Genomic DNA, 14,442 nt, shown 5'->3' on the forward strand with positions numbered 1-14,442 from the left:
TCTAGATAGGTAAATTTCTTAAGGATCAATTTTTTTTCACAAGTGTTAAATTTCTCATACAATTCTTAAGGGGGTTTTTTTTTGTCCATTTTCTAAGATGAATGATAGCATAGTCCTTTGATGTTATATTTATGCACTAAAGTAGGAGTGTATATATATATTCAATAGTCACTACATTGCAAAATGAAATAACCACCATATAAATCGAATTCCCTCTAACACATGTTCGTAATCAAATTATATAATCTTTAAGTAACATCATTGCATCTAATCACCATTAATCATTTGCACACGAATTGAATTATAAAGAATGCCATATGAAAGGAATTGCTCATTTTTTTCAACACACGTGGGCTAGCCACTTCTTATTTATTTTATTCAATCACCTGATTCAAGGACTCTATTGAGAAAGAACCAGGGAAGAAAACCCGATATCATTGTCATTTCAAATAAATGAGTTTAACAATAATTTTACAAAAGGAACATTATCCTAAGGAGAAGTCTCCAAAACATTTGAATCAAAACACCAACACTCTGAATCCAGTTTGGCTCCTTATCAAGGTGTCAACTACAAAATCTGCAAATTACGTCAAGGTAACCATGGAGAACCAAAACTGATCGGGTGACAAACAAATTCAACACAAAGACACATTCAAACAAGTTCTCCCATCCTAGGTTTGCACAATAGGTTCCTTATCGAACTAAGACTAGGGAGAAGGTGGATTTTTCCAGGGTAGGAGAAGTAATCACAACACCAAAATAGATGCCCCTTTTGAAGCTAATAATCACAAGAAATTTTGTTCTTACACTTCTTATCTCCCAAACACAATACAATTTGTATTGACAAGTAGGGGCCCATAACACCCTACTTTTCTCCCTCTTTTCATCATGAGGAGAGACTCTGCACTAGCCTAGAGTGCAACTGAGGCCCTCTTCTCGTACATGGCCACTTCTTTCCTATCTGAGGGTGAGCAATGCCAACACAACCCTTACAGTTTCCCTCACAAAACAAAATGTAAAAACATGAAAGGGAAACAATTAAGGAACCCATAACAACCCATTCCTTACATGTTTCATCATACATATGAACACACACACATGCAAAAGGCCTACTTAACAAATGAAAACACAACACGAAGAACAAGACAGTGAAGAATTCCTACCTTCACAAATGGTTATGGCAAACTAAAATTTAGAGAAGAGCTAATCCTTCTTCCTCCTTCAATTCTGACTTTTCTCTCTTTAAATGTAGAGATTGGGTGAATAGTCTTCAACCTTCAAATTTGCAACTAAATAGGTTTCTAACTTGTCCACCTAAAATTTGCAATAACTCCAAACTTGACTAAGGCCTTCTAGGGTCTTCCAACTTGATCCCACCATTAAGACAACCTTTTTGGTGGAGTGTAAACTTGGCAAACTCATGAAGAAGTTCAATTTTTGCACTAAAGGAAAAATGAGATATTTAGGAGGTCATAAAAGTCAACAAAAGGGTCTAGGGGTGGAAAACGTCCCCAACCCATATATACCCCCTAGGCACTTGGTTTGCATTAATTTGGGCATCTAGGATCATTTTAGGACCTATTCATTTGACTTGAAATATTTGAACTTTCTAAAAACCCTAGGAAAGAAAACTTACCACTAAACCCTAATTAAGGTAATTAATCTAAGTTACCAACTAATTAGTCTTAGGTTACTAACTTAATTCATATTAGATTATTAGGTTACTCACCTAACTCTAATTATCATGTTGATACACATTTACGAATTATGAGTGTCAAGTGATACCATAAGATCCACTATTACATAACATTAAACACTTTACGATTACAAAATGATACACACATTCATATTATGATACAAATAAAATATGAAACAACAGGGTCTGCATCATTCATTAGACTCAACCTTGAGTTTCATAGATTGTACATAGGGTCGATTATCAATTCTCCGTTAGATTTTCTGGCTTATAATTCTGCACACTTAATTCGCACATTAGTAGTTCGAAAAAAATTACATGTATATATTTAAAACTCATCTGGATAATCACATTAATCAAAACATCAATATTTCATTTAATTAACTTTTTCCTCATTTCTACACACATATTTGATCATTAAAAATTGCATAAATAAAGTACTAATCATATTTCTAATCCTGAATTCATTTACTATACTACACCATCAATATGAATTCTCATAAAACATCAAATAACATGATTAAGCATCTTAAAGTAAAGCATCACGCGACATAAAATAACACAATAATGTCTAGTCCATCAAGCAATATTTCGGCATATCGAGTTATAATCTATCAAAATAAAAATGTATTAGATGTACTATGATGGATTGGGGCAAGGCCTCACAAGTGGATCATAATGAGGGAATATTATTTGATAAATAGATTTATTTCCCTCGTGGAGAACTCGATAAGAGCAGTGTAGGTTGTCATCACAACCAACTATGAAAGCATTTCATATTACTTATCAAAGTTGACATCATAAAAAAAAGAAGAATTAATTATTGATGCATCATATACAATTTCCCTCATTAGATAATCAGAGCATACTAAAGTCAAGAACATCAAATACAACCTATATATTTGTTAGTGAGATTATTTATTAGTTGTACATGTAGCCTAAACAACACAATATATATCAGAGACAACCATTTAGGTTGTATACCACATTTCACATTGTTATATCAAACACAATGTTTATATTGTTTACATATAACTTTCTTGAAGCATATGCATCTGAAACTATATATATTAATGTCCAACACAATAAGTACTTGCATTTGGAATTACTAGTAATTTTGCATTTGATTCTATCATTCATTTACATTACAACATACGTAATGCCCCGCCCGGAGATCCTTGGAAACAAGGATGAAAAACAAATCAGAACAAATTTTTTTTTTTAACAAGTGTAAGTGCACATGACAACCTACACAAACCAAAAGATCGCAACGGAAGACTGAAAGACAACCAAGCACCAACGGATCTCCAAACGCCACTACCAACTAGAACACAATCACGAAAACCACAAAGACCTACCAAGCTGAAAGACATACGCTGACTCTTGGAAATTGGCTAAGTCTGAAATCCTGAAGCCCTGAAATTTGGCTAAGTCTGAACTTCTGAAGCCCTGATTTTTCCTAGAATCTACACCTTAGCTCGTAGAGGTCTAAAACCCATCTCAAATGAATCGTCGCATATATTAAAATATATCTTAAGTATAAGGAATTAAATATATATTTTCCTTATACTTAAACGATATATTTTAAGCCCCTAACAACATCTGAGAAGCACTAGGAAGGTAAGAAAACCAAAAGGGTATCTAAAACCAACTTTCAAACTTTATTTCGACAAGCCTAACTAGCCCCTGTTCGAAGACAGAGCACTAGTATTTCTACTCGCGCGAAGACTTTCACCGACTCGCGCGAAGATTCTCCACAGCTCGCGCGAAGACTTTTCATCCTCGCGCGAAGACTTGAATTCTCGCGCGAAGAAATTCGCGGCTCGCGTGAAGATTCTCATCCTCGCGCGAAGATTCTCATCCTCGCGCGAAAGAGAATCATCCTCCCGCGAAGATTTGAATCAGCACGCACCCAAAAACACAAAAACAAGGCTAGAAAAAGAATGAAACAAGGTTCCTCCACACCGAGGAGTACCGGATCCACTTTTCGAGGTAAGGACACTCGAATCCAAGCTAAAAGATGGACAACTAGAAGCAAAGTCTAACCATCTAAAACAATAGCAAGGGAAGAACAGAAGGAAACATTGCAATAAACTAAAGTAACATCGCAGTGAACATGAAAATAACCTCTTACATTTAAGCATAAATATCAAAGCAATAAACCAATTAACCAAACTAGGTACGCGGTTCCTCCCAACCGTCAATGGCGTCATAGGACCATCGTGGGCCCTAGCCATCCCCCGCGCATGACATCCCAAGCAACCGATCAAATCATTGGTGCTGTCGTAATAGGGACATCACTACCAAACATGCTACAATATAAGTAAATGAAATCTAACATGCTAGTAGTAACATAAAATAACCCTGTAATCAGATAACATCATCTACTACATGCTAATCATCATAATGAGGGAAGCATTAAAACTAACATCATCTAAACATGATAACCTCATAATGAGAGCATAAATCACAAGAAGCATACTCCGTAAATCGAAGTACCAAGTGACACATCCAGCTACAGTCATACCAAGACAATAGACCGTCTCTGTACACCGGTCCCTAGCAGTGGTGAAGGTAGCTACACCTCCCAACCACGTGGCACCCGTAGGTCCACACCCGCCGTGCTGATGGAGATGATGATCTAACCACACACACACAAAACAACAACCATGGCTAACACACACGCCAAGCAGTATGATGACTAAATCCAAGACAAAGACAATGCATAAACTATAGGTCCTGGTCAGACACCTCAATAGGCTACTACGTAGGGACTGACATCATGGAGAGTCGCTTGGCATCAAAGCCCAAGCTCAGATCTATGTAGCTCAACTCCCTCAACGGAAGGCCAATACACTGTGTAGCTCAACTCCCTCAACGAAAGGCCAATACACAAAAGTACCATTTATTATCTTTAATGTTATTACCACCCCAAGTTTTAATTTAATTATCACTTATATAAAACTTCCTCTACCAACCGGGAAGTAGTCACCAGGTTATAGGATAGAAGCCCCCTCCATATGCTACCCTACCCTACCCATGCTCATCCAACGATGAGTGCCCGAAGGCATGCAAACTCCCAACCCAACCCCAATGATCACAACTTTCGGAAGTACCATGGAAGATCGGGCCCCACAGGTCACCCGACAATGTACATGTGTGTGGCACACCACTGTCACAGAGATCATGCACAAGGACAGGATGAGAATGCAAACAGAAGTCAATCAACCGAACCAAAATCGGGATGACGAATGCTACACGCATCCCAATGCAAAAAAAGATGAAAAGTGTTCCGACTGGTATCCAAATGGATCATCCAGGTCCGCGAACCACAATGTGCCAAGAAAGCTCGAGAAAACAGGGCGGCATGCAAAACGAGGTAAAAACCCCAAATTTTGGAAAAATTTCAAAATTAAAACCCATTTGGCCTTTGGGTTCAAAAACCCCAAAAATCCAAAAATAATCGAAAACAGACACCGTATGCAAAAACGGCCAGCATAACGGCCCAAAAACCCAAACCCCCATTTCAAAAACAGGTAAAACGTTCATACCCGACCAACCGGGCAGAACTAGCAAACAGAAACGGAGGGGAACACTAGTTCACAGCCTCCTAACATATTGCTACAAGAGACGGAAGCAGAAATAGAGAAAAAAACATTAAAACGGGAAGGCCCTACCTGACAGCAAAAAGGGCCAAAACTGAAACCCGTAGAATAAAATAAATACTTCACCGAAACTGTTGAAACTGTCGGCAAAGCGAGAACTCCTCGAGCCAAATCCAACAAGACCAACCTCGCAAAGATCCCACGCTCACAGCTCCCACAACGAGCAAAACAATAATCCTTCAGAAGAGGATTTCCAAATTTGCTCTCCAAACTCAATTTTCCAAAATGTGAGAAGTGAATAATGAATTCATTTTTCCAATATTTATTCATTTTGAGTGAAATAGCTGATAATGGAAAATAGCTAGCTGGAGTAGTTAAACTCCGAAACAACCCAAACGAAAACAGGTTATTATCCGTAATGGAAATTCACCTAAGGCAAAGCTGCCAGAAATTAAATCCAAAAGATTAAAAACCCGAAAACCCAAAATTACAGAAAAAAAACTTAACACTTTCGCAACGAATGCGAACTTCTAAATGCACAGACATGTTCACTGGTCTAATCACATAATGCAACTGAGTTCGGATTTGCTAATCATCGAAAGGTTTTAATATAAAACAACTAAATAAGGATACGTCAACCATATAGGAGCGACATTGGCAAAATATGAACAGCTGGATCACTAACTCCATAGGCCACTGCTAGGGATATAATTCCTGCACACTAAAACACACGATCAAGTGCAATGAAAAATAATATCATAGCCGAAGCAACATGTATTAAAATACCTATTTAATCCATTTACATCACTCACATTCATAGAAAGCGTGAAGATACAAGAATGAAGTAAATAACCATAGCATAGAATCCATCTCATAACATAGTCAACAGATAGGTCCAATACATCATATAACCAGATAATCAGTTATCATAGATCTACTGTCATCTCAAAATAACATCAACATGCAAATATGATAAACTGAACAACATAGTAACAAAGCATCTATGGTACGGAAATCAAGGTATAACATTCAACCCTCAGGTCGTCTCAAGGTACATATATCAAAAGAGTATCAAGTATCTCTCGAATCAAAAATAGACAAGGTACAGACTGCAAACACGAGAGGCACTACAACATATATATACATTTGTATAATCAAATGATTAAATGAATTGTATTCTTACTTCATTATAAACTAGAGTTTGGATAAATAAATCAACTATTCAAAGTAGAATTCGTATAAATTCAGTAGTTTCTCATATTTGACAAAAAGGGGACAATATAAGAGTTGGCCCCCATGTGGCTCCTTTTGTGGTCCATATTTCAATTCTATACAAATTTTGAATTTATAGAAGAGCTTTCCAAGATACCCACTTGTGTGATAGCTAGGGCTCTTGCCTTGGTGATGGCCTCACAATTGTCGATAGTGGACAAATATTTTGGGTAAGAAAAAAAAAAAACAATAATCCATACGAATGGTTATGCAAAGTGAGATATATTTAAACAAAAGCCAAGCCAAAGTCATACTCATTACCAAGTTGACATATCTAGGCCTAGATGTCATTTGCAACCATTGGGACTATGATCTCAGTGGATGCTTAGCTCACAACATGAGAAATTCATTAACTCATTTCATGTGACCTTATTAGGAGCATATGCACAACCCACAAGTAGTAAACAAAAAATTATGTGATTATTTTTTGTTCCAATCAGTGACAGATCCTCATGGCTTACCCTCTACATAGTGGCGATAATTGTAAATCCTTCTTGTAAAATCCACATGACCATAAAAAAATGCAACGGGCTTTGATTGGAGCATTGAAAAGATAGTGGATGTTTGGGTTTAACATCAAGAGGATTCTAATCTAAATTCAAAATAAATACCATTTGGATTGAAAATGAATTTGTCATGAAGTGGGAAGCATGGCCCTTAAGTTCACTAAACTCAAAAGGATAAGTTTTCCCTCAATCCAAGAAGGAGGAAAAGGAAAAAGTGAAGAAGCTTATAGAAAGACCAATTGTAGGACCTACCTCCCCAACAAGTGGCAACCATATATGAAACTACCCAAAGGGTGCAAACTTAGGTTCTAAACAAAAAATCTAGACAAACAAAGCTTTTAGGGCTCTAGAGGTCGAGTAACTATGGAAGCACCTCCCAAAAAGAAACATAGACATGGGAGGTTAGATTTGTTAAATGTATTAGAGGAGGGAGAAGTAGACTTCACTATTTAGGCCACAATGAATGAAATTCCTCAAGTAGGATTCTATCCCTCTCTTCTTACCTCTCAATATTTTGTGCATCTTGTTTCTTCATTGCTTCTGCCCCCTTCACAATCTACAATAACACCTATGGTCATAGTTGTGCAAACCATGTCTTCTGCATCTTCTTTTGCAGTTGCTACTATCACTTCCAGTGCTCTAAAAACTCCAATTTCCACCCTTGCAACCACTTCTATCTTTGTGGTTTTCTTTACAATCTCCCCATCTTTTGCACAAACCCATTTCTCCTAGTCCATCACAACCACCTACCTGTATGTTGACAACTACAATTACAATAATATTAATTGTGTAGACCCCTCCACTTCCTTCAACCACAACCATGTAAGTCACTTCATTACCACCACTTGCCCAGCAATTTATCTTCACAACTATCACTTGCAATATTTGTATATAATTCCCCTATTTTTACTTCCTATCATACATGTGAATCTCCTCTTCTAGATTAGAACACAGAGTGAAATCTATGGACAAGGGTTCCTTGGTTGCTATATCTATACATACTATTGATGAAAGTTAAACTATCTAACTTGATTGGATCTTCACATACCTTTTAGTACACCCATCCTTCTTATGAGTGATCAGTTCAGTTTTCTCCTTTTGAACTCTAAAATATTTTCTTTAAGCTCTTTAATTTATATAAAAAAATTTTGAATTCATTATCTTAAAGTTTTCCCTACAGATGGTAGGATCATGCTCTGATACTAGTTGTAATGACCCCTATTCTCCATCCCTTTTTGATAAGATAATTTTGAGTAAGCAATCATGTAATTCCTTGAAAAATGACATCCTTATATATTTTTCATGTTTGAAGGGATGCACGTCTCTTCCAATGCCTTTATTATAATTATTTATATGATTAATGTATTGTTATTATTATTATTAAGATTTTCATAATTTTTATTCTTTATTTGATTATTAATCATCATAAATATTATTTATTCTTATCATCTAATAATTATAAATTTCAATCATAATATTTGATGTATTACTATTTTATATTATAATAATATAATATCATTATTATATCAATATTTAGTAGTAATGTATTTAATTGAGATTATTTTATATCATCTATCTACTTCTATTAGGTTGAGAATACTATAATTAGGGTTCTAAGTGAGGGCCATGAGAGTTTCAAAGTAGAGAAAGCAAAGACCATAAAAGAGAACATTGCTTCTATTGACTTGGTGGTCAGCACCTCCTTCGAGGTTTGTGACATGGCTTAACTGCCTCTCTTGGATTTGGGTAAGTTTGGTGTTTGTGACGTTCGTTGATAGCTCAAGCTTTTGGTGCAATGACAAACATACCAAAAATTGGTATTAGAGATCTGGGTCATGGGTTCGAATCTTAGGAGGTCTCCTTCATTCTGTCGATGCGGAACCCTTTGTCAGTGATGAGGGGGAGACTGTTGAGTTGGTAGTCAGCACCTCCTTCAAGGTTTGCAACATGGCTTAACCGCCTCTTGTGGATTTGGGTAAGTCTAGTGTTTGTGACATTTGTTGATAGCTCAAGCCTTTGGTGCAATGAAAAACATACCAACAACTTCAAGGGAAAAAGTTAGATTGTAGAGTGAATGGAGAGAGCCATAGAGTTGAGATAAGTGTAATCCCAGGGTAAGAAGAGTGATATTGAGAAGTCACAAATGGTGAAAAGAACTCCATATGTTGACATCATTCCCTTTATTTCTTTCTAATCACTACAACAACAAATCTCATCAAGGGTGAACCATAATAGGTTCTTTATATTAAATCCACTAACAAGGTGGCACATATTTTGTGTTCAGAAGTCCTCTAACTAGGATGCTCTTAACTGGACAATACTTTCATAGGTCTTATCCAAATCCCTTAACTGGGTGGCACCTAACAATGTCCTTGGAAACTTTTGGTAGAGATAAGATCTTGATTGAGCGCACTTCAGGAGAGTGCAAGCTTTGTGATGATTGACTCACACACTATGATTTTAAGCCTTGCTAGGTTTTTTATGAGATAAATATTGTGTCATGTGATGCTATGATTGTCTTCATTGTTTTTTCTTAATCCTGGATGATTAAGTTATAGCTAGCATTAACCTGTAGACTGGTGTGAATATAGACATGTGAGAAATGTTGAAATTACCCAAAGTATACTAATTCAACCACCCTGAGTATACAAGTACCTATGTGTGGACCAATAATTATCAATGTGGATTTCATCCAACATATGATGTGCATCCATTTAAAACCTAGTGTAAGTGGCAAAATAGTTCAATAAAAGGATGTTGGAGTTCTACTTGTTAGAAAGGGCCGACACTATAACTTTTTGCAACAAGGAATTGAAGAGATACAATATGGAGAGGTAGCTACTCAAATCCGCTACACACTTGAATTATTTTCCACAAGATTTGCGAGATGAGTTCTCTATGCTAGCTTGTGTTTATGGTTTGTACTAGGATCACAAGGTAGATTACTTCAAAATGGACCTAGGTTTCAAGCTACGAGAATGAGAAGAGCCCTTCTAATATGAATTTGAAAACATCACTAGAAGATGTAATTTCAAGAACTACAAAAGCATAAGCAATTTTGCTTCAAGTATCCCTCATTTATTGTGTGCATCTTTTTGCCCCAAAAGTTTGACTTTGTAAAGAAGTATATCCCATTAAATATTACATATGTCAACAAATGGAATCTAGTCTCTTTATGGACTTGTGTACTCTTTACCACACGTGACTATTATACATTTTCTAACCTATTCTTCACTTTGGTCCTTGGATATTTAAATAGACATGAGGCTCCTACTAGGTTTATTACACAACATGTTGACTAGATGAAGGAGAGTTTTTATATCTCATTATTTAAAGAAATAATGAAACAATATGTGAATATGGGCAAGGAAAGAAACATACCTTGTCTTTTTACAATATCAACACTTCCTAAAGTTTCATAATAGCTTAAAATTGATCTAGTGATAGATGGAGCTTGGTATTCACCAAGGCATCCGTCCACCATGTTGACGCTTAGCCTTGATGATATATACAAGTGAGTTTTGGATGTTCACTTATATATGCCATCACAACTAGTGAGTTGCATGATGGATTGATGACATGATGATTTGTTTTTGGAGCTATCATCATGAGATCACCATCATGTTGTGCACTACACATGCAATGTTTATCAACATAAATACATCTAGCGATCACATTCCATCACATACTTATGCATAAAATGTCATACATAAATACATGACATCCACATCATATACATAGATGCATCCATGCTGATATAATTACATAATCGTCATTCATATTGCATAATGCCATATCAACATAACACCATGATAGCATCAACTTCATATGTCATATTCAATAGATCAACATTTGCATCATTTATTGCAATTACATATTTATTCCATGTTAGTAATTGGTACATGTCATTAGGCTTGATATAATAATTACCATGCATTGTGGGGCACAATAGATATATGGATTGTGCATTACTTATGATCCATACCTCGAGTATAATATATTTTACCATTGTGTTATGATATGAGGTGATTAGTCTAATAGGGTATGCCAATTGTTAATACTTATTATTCATGATCATGTTCACCAAAATAACCACGAATGATTATTTTAGTGAACTACATAATTTCTATTTTGTTATAAATAGTGGCGTCCATTCGACTGTAATGTCCCCACTATTACAATTAGCTTGGGATAAATAATACTTGCAAAGTAAACATTAGAATTTATAAAATAATAAATTTAACTTCACTATTATACCCTCTATTCTAACCCCAACCTTAAAGACATCTCCACATCGAGATCAATAACCCTCCCGAGGATTTCTAGGTCTTGAATGATATGTCATCAATTCTAGTACCATCCTCGATTACTTCTTCATCTTATATGGAGTGTTCCCTATAAGGACCTTCCTGTAAGAGATATCCTCTATGCAAGGCCCTTATCACATATGCATATGATACCTTCAACACAAGATTCCAACCTTAAAGAACCATATTAAGATCACAATCTTCCCTAAAAAGGTATTCTCTTGATCTTAAACCATTAACCATGTTAAGGTCACTCTCTTCCCTCAAAAAGGAATCTCTTGATCTTAAAATTTTAACCATTTAGCCATGTACGCTATCTATTTACAATTCAACTTTTATATATACATATGTATATGTCATAAGAATAATACATGAACATATATAAATTCAAATATAATTTAATAAAAAAATACAACTTACCTTCATTATCTTCTTCCTATGTGGTTAGGTCAATTCCACAATGAATATATCTTAATATTATATTCCTCTATATTCAAATATATTTAATCTCCACTCTATATTAAATCCTTTTAGAATACTCCACTCTAAATCTATCTTGTTCTTCAAACACCCCCATAAGAGAATATATTAATCCTTTTATAAAACATCAAATATAAGCATAACAACGTCAATATATTTTCATCTCTCTCTCTCTCTCTCTCTCTCTCTCTCTCTCTCTCTCTCTCTCTCTCTCTCTCTCTCTCCTAGGTGTAATTGAAATCTTGCATCACCCAAAAATATTTCCTTTTTGTTTATTGAATAAGGGTTGTCCCAGTGCAGAGTTGTTGTTTCTGGAGACTTTCTACTTAGAAAGTTAGTCATACGAGCTTAGAATGTCTCAATTTTAGAGGCAGATATTCATCTTGGATATATAAGCCCGCCAGTTGAGGCTCAATGTTACATCATGAGTATTCATGGAGTTATTGCAGATTTTTAGTATGCAATTTTTGCATAAAAACTTCAAGCTCAATGTTGAAGGCCTTAGAGGTCCTAAATGAGCTTCAAAATGGGGATGAATGGAGCATGCATAAGTTGGGCTATAGATCAAAAGTTGAGAATTCCAATAGCCAATTAGAGTAATGGTTTGAAAGTTATGGCCTTCTGAAGTTGAGCTGACCAAAATTTCCAAAGTAAGTGTCAAAGGTGTATGAGGTCGACTCTATATGTAATTTTAGAGTTAGTCGGTCTCAAGGGTTAGAGTTTGGTGTCTAAAAACTTCTTGGGCAATGTAAAATGCCTATATAAGGAATGCCCATACATTGTATATGACACCTTTGGGTGATACTTCATAGCTTTATGTTGTAAATTATTGTAAGGAAGGCACCCATGTGGGTTTGCATATTGTATTTCAAAATTATGCAATTCCACATTTTTGGGGATAATAAGAAGCTCATATTTTGTTCTTGCAATTTGTTGTTATTTCTTTGTTTCTATTATGTGTTTGTGGTATTAAGAGGAGCACCCTCTCTCTCTCTCTCTCTCTCTCTCTCTCTCTCTCTCTCTCTATATATATATATATATATATATATATATATATATATATATATATATATATATATATATATATATATATATATATAAAACACATAATTCTTTATCTTATAAAAAATAACCTAATGTTTCTATCTTATGTCAAAATAAAATAATAAAATTTCAAATTCATAATCTTACCTCTTAATACTTTACCTACTTTCTATCTTTTACGAATTTGGTCATTATACTCTTGTCTTTTCTTTACTATACTACACTTTCATCTTCCCTTTTTAAAGTTTGTGTCTTTTCCCTTAATCTTCCTTAGATTCTTCCTTTTAAATTAGATGGTATATATTTTGATTCCTAGTTAAATTTTTTAGTGTAATAGTTTGTTTAGATATTTTTTAATATTTTCCTTTGTTTCCTTCCTCCAAATCTCCTTAATCTCTTCATATTCCATTGAACAATGTGACTTTTGAAAACTCTATATCCTCTTCCAAATTGCTGATTTAAAAAAAAATTAGGATGGGGGTTAATTGAATAATGGTTTGGGATTGGTTTTAAACCGATTCCATTGGGATATTGGTTACCTTTCTTAGACTAGTTTCATTACCTTTAGTTAAACTAATTCACTTGACTTTTATATTTTAAGTTTATTCAAGACCGATTCACTTAGGCTATATGTTAGTAATCATTTACTTGAATATTGATTATTATTAAATGTTATTTGATTAGTACAAGTGAATATTAATTCTCCTTGATAATCATTTATTTATTACTATTATTTAATTATCTTATTTTTCTCATCCAATGATCAACTAACTATTACGTATATATTAGATTTCATTATTAGGGGGATATTACATCCACCCACAACCTTTCATAGATCATTGTAGATATAAATACAAGTCAAGTGGATCATAAAGAAGGAATATTATTTGATAAATATATTTATTTCCCTTGTGGAGCACTCGATAAGTCATTGTAGGTTGTCATCGCAGTCAACTATGAAAGCATTTCACATTAATTATCAAAGACGACATCATCAGAAAAAGAAAAATTAAGTATTGATGTATCATATACAATTTCTCTCATCATAGAATCAAAGCATACTAAAGTCAACAACATCAAATACGATCTCTATATTTGTTAGTGAGATTAATTATTAGTTGTACATGTAGCCTAAACAACACAATACGTATCAGAGACAACCATTTAAGTTGTATACCACATTTCACATTGTTATATCAAACACAACATTTATATTCTTTACATATAAATTTCTTGAAGCATATGCATCTGGAACTATATATAATGTCCAACACAATAAGTACTTGCATTTGGAATTACTAGTAATTTTGCATTTGATTCTATCATTCATTTACATTGCAATATATATATGCATTTGTATAATTAAATGATTAAATGAATTGTATTCTTACTTCATTATAAACTGCAATTTAGATAAATAAATTAACTATTCAAAGTAGAATTGTATAAATTCAGTAGTGTCTCATATTTGACAAAAAGGGACAATACAAGAGTTGGCCCCCATGTGGCTCATTTTGTGGGCCATATTTCGA

This window comes from Cupressus sempervirens, chromosome 4 (assembly GCF_028749045.1).
Source record: "Cupressus sempervirens isolate cs-2001-9-10 chromosome 4, ASM2874904v1, whole genome shotgun sequence".
Lineage (NCBI taxonomy): Eukaryota > Viridiplantae > Streptophyta > Pinopsida > Cupressales > Cupressaceae > Cupressus > Cupressus sempervirens.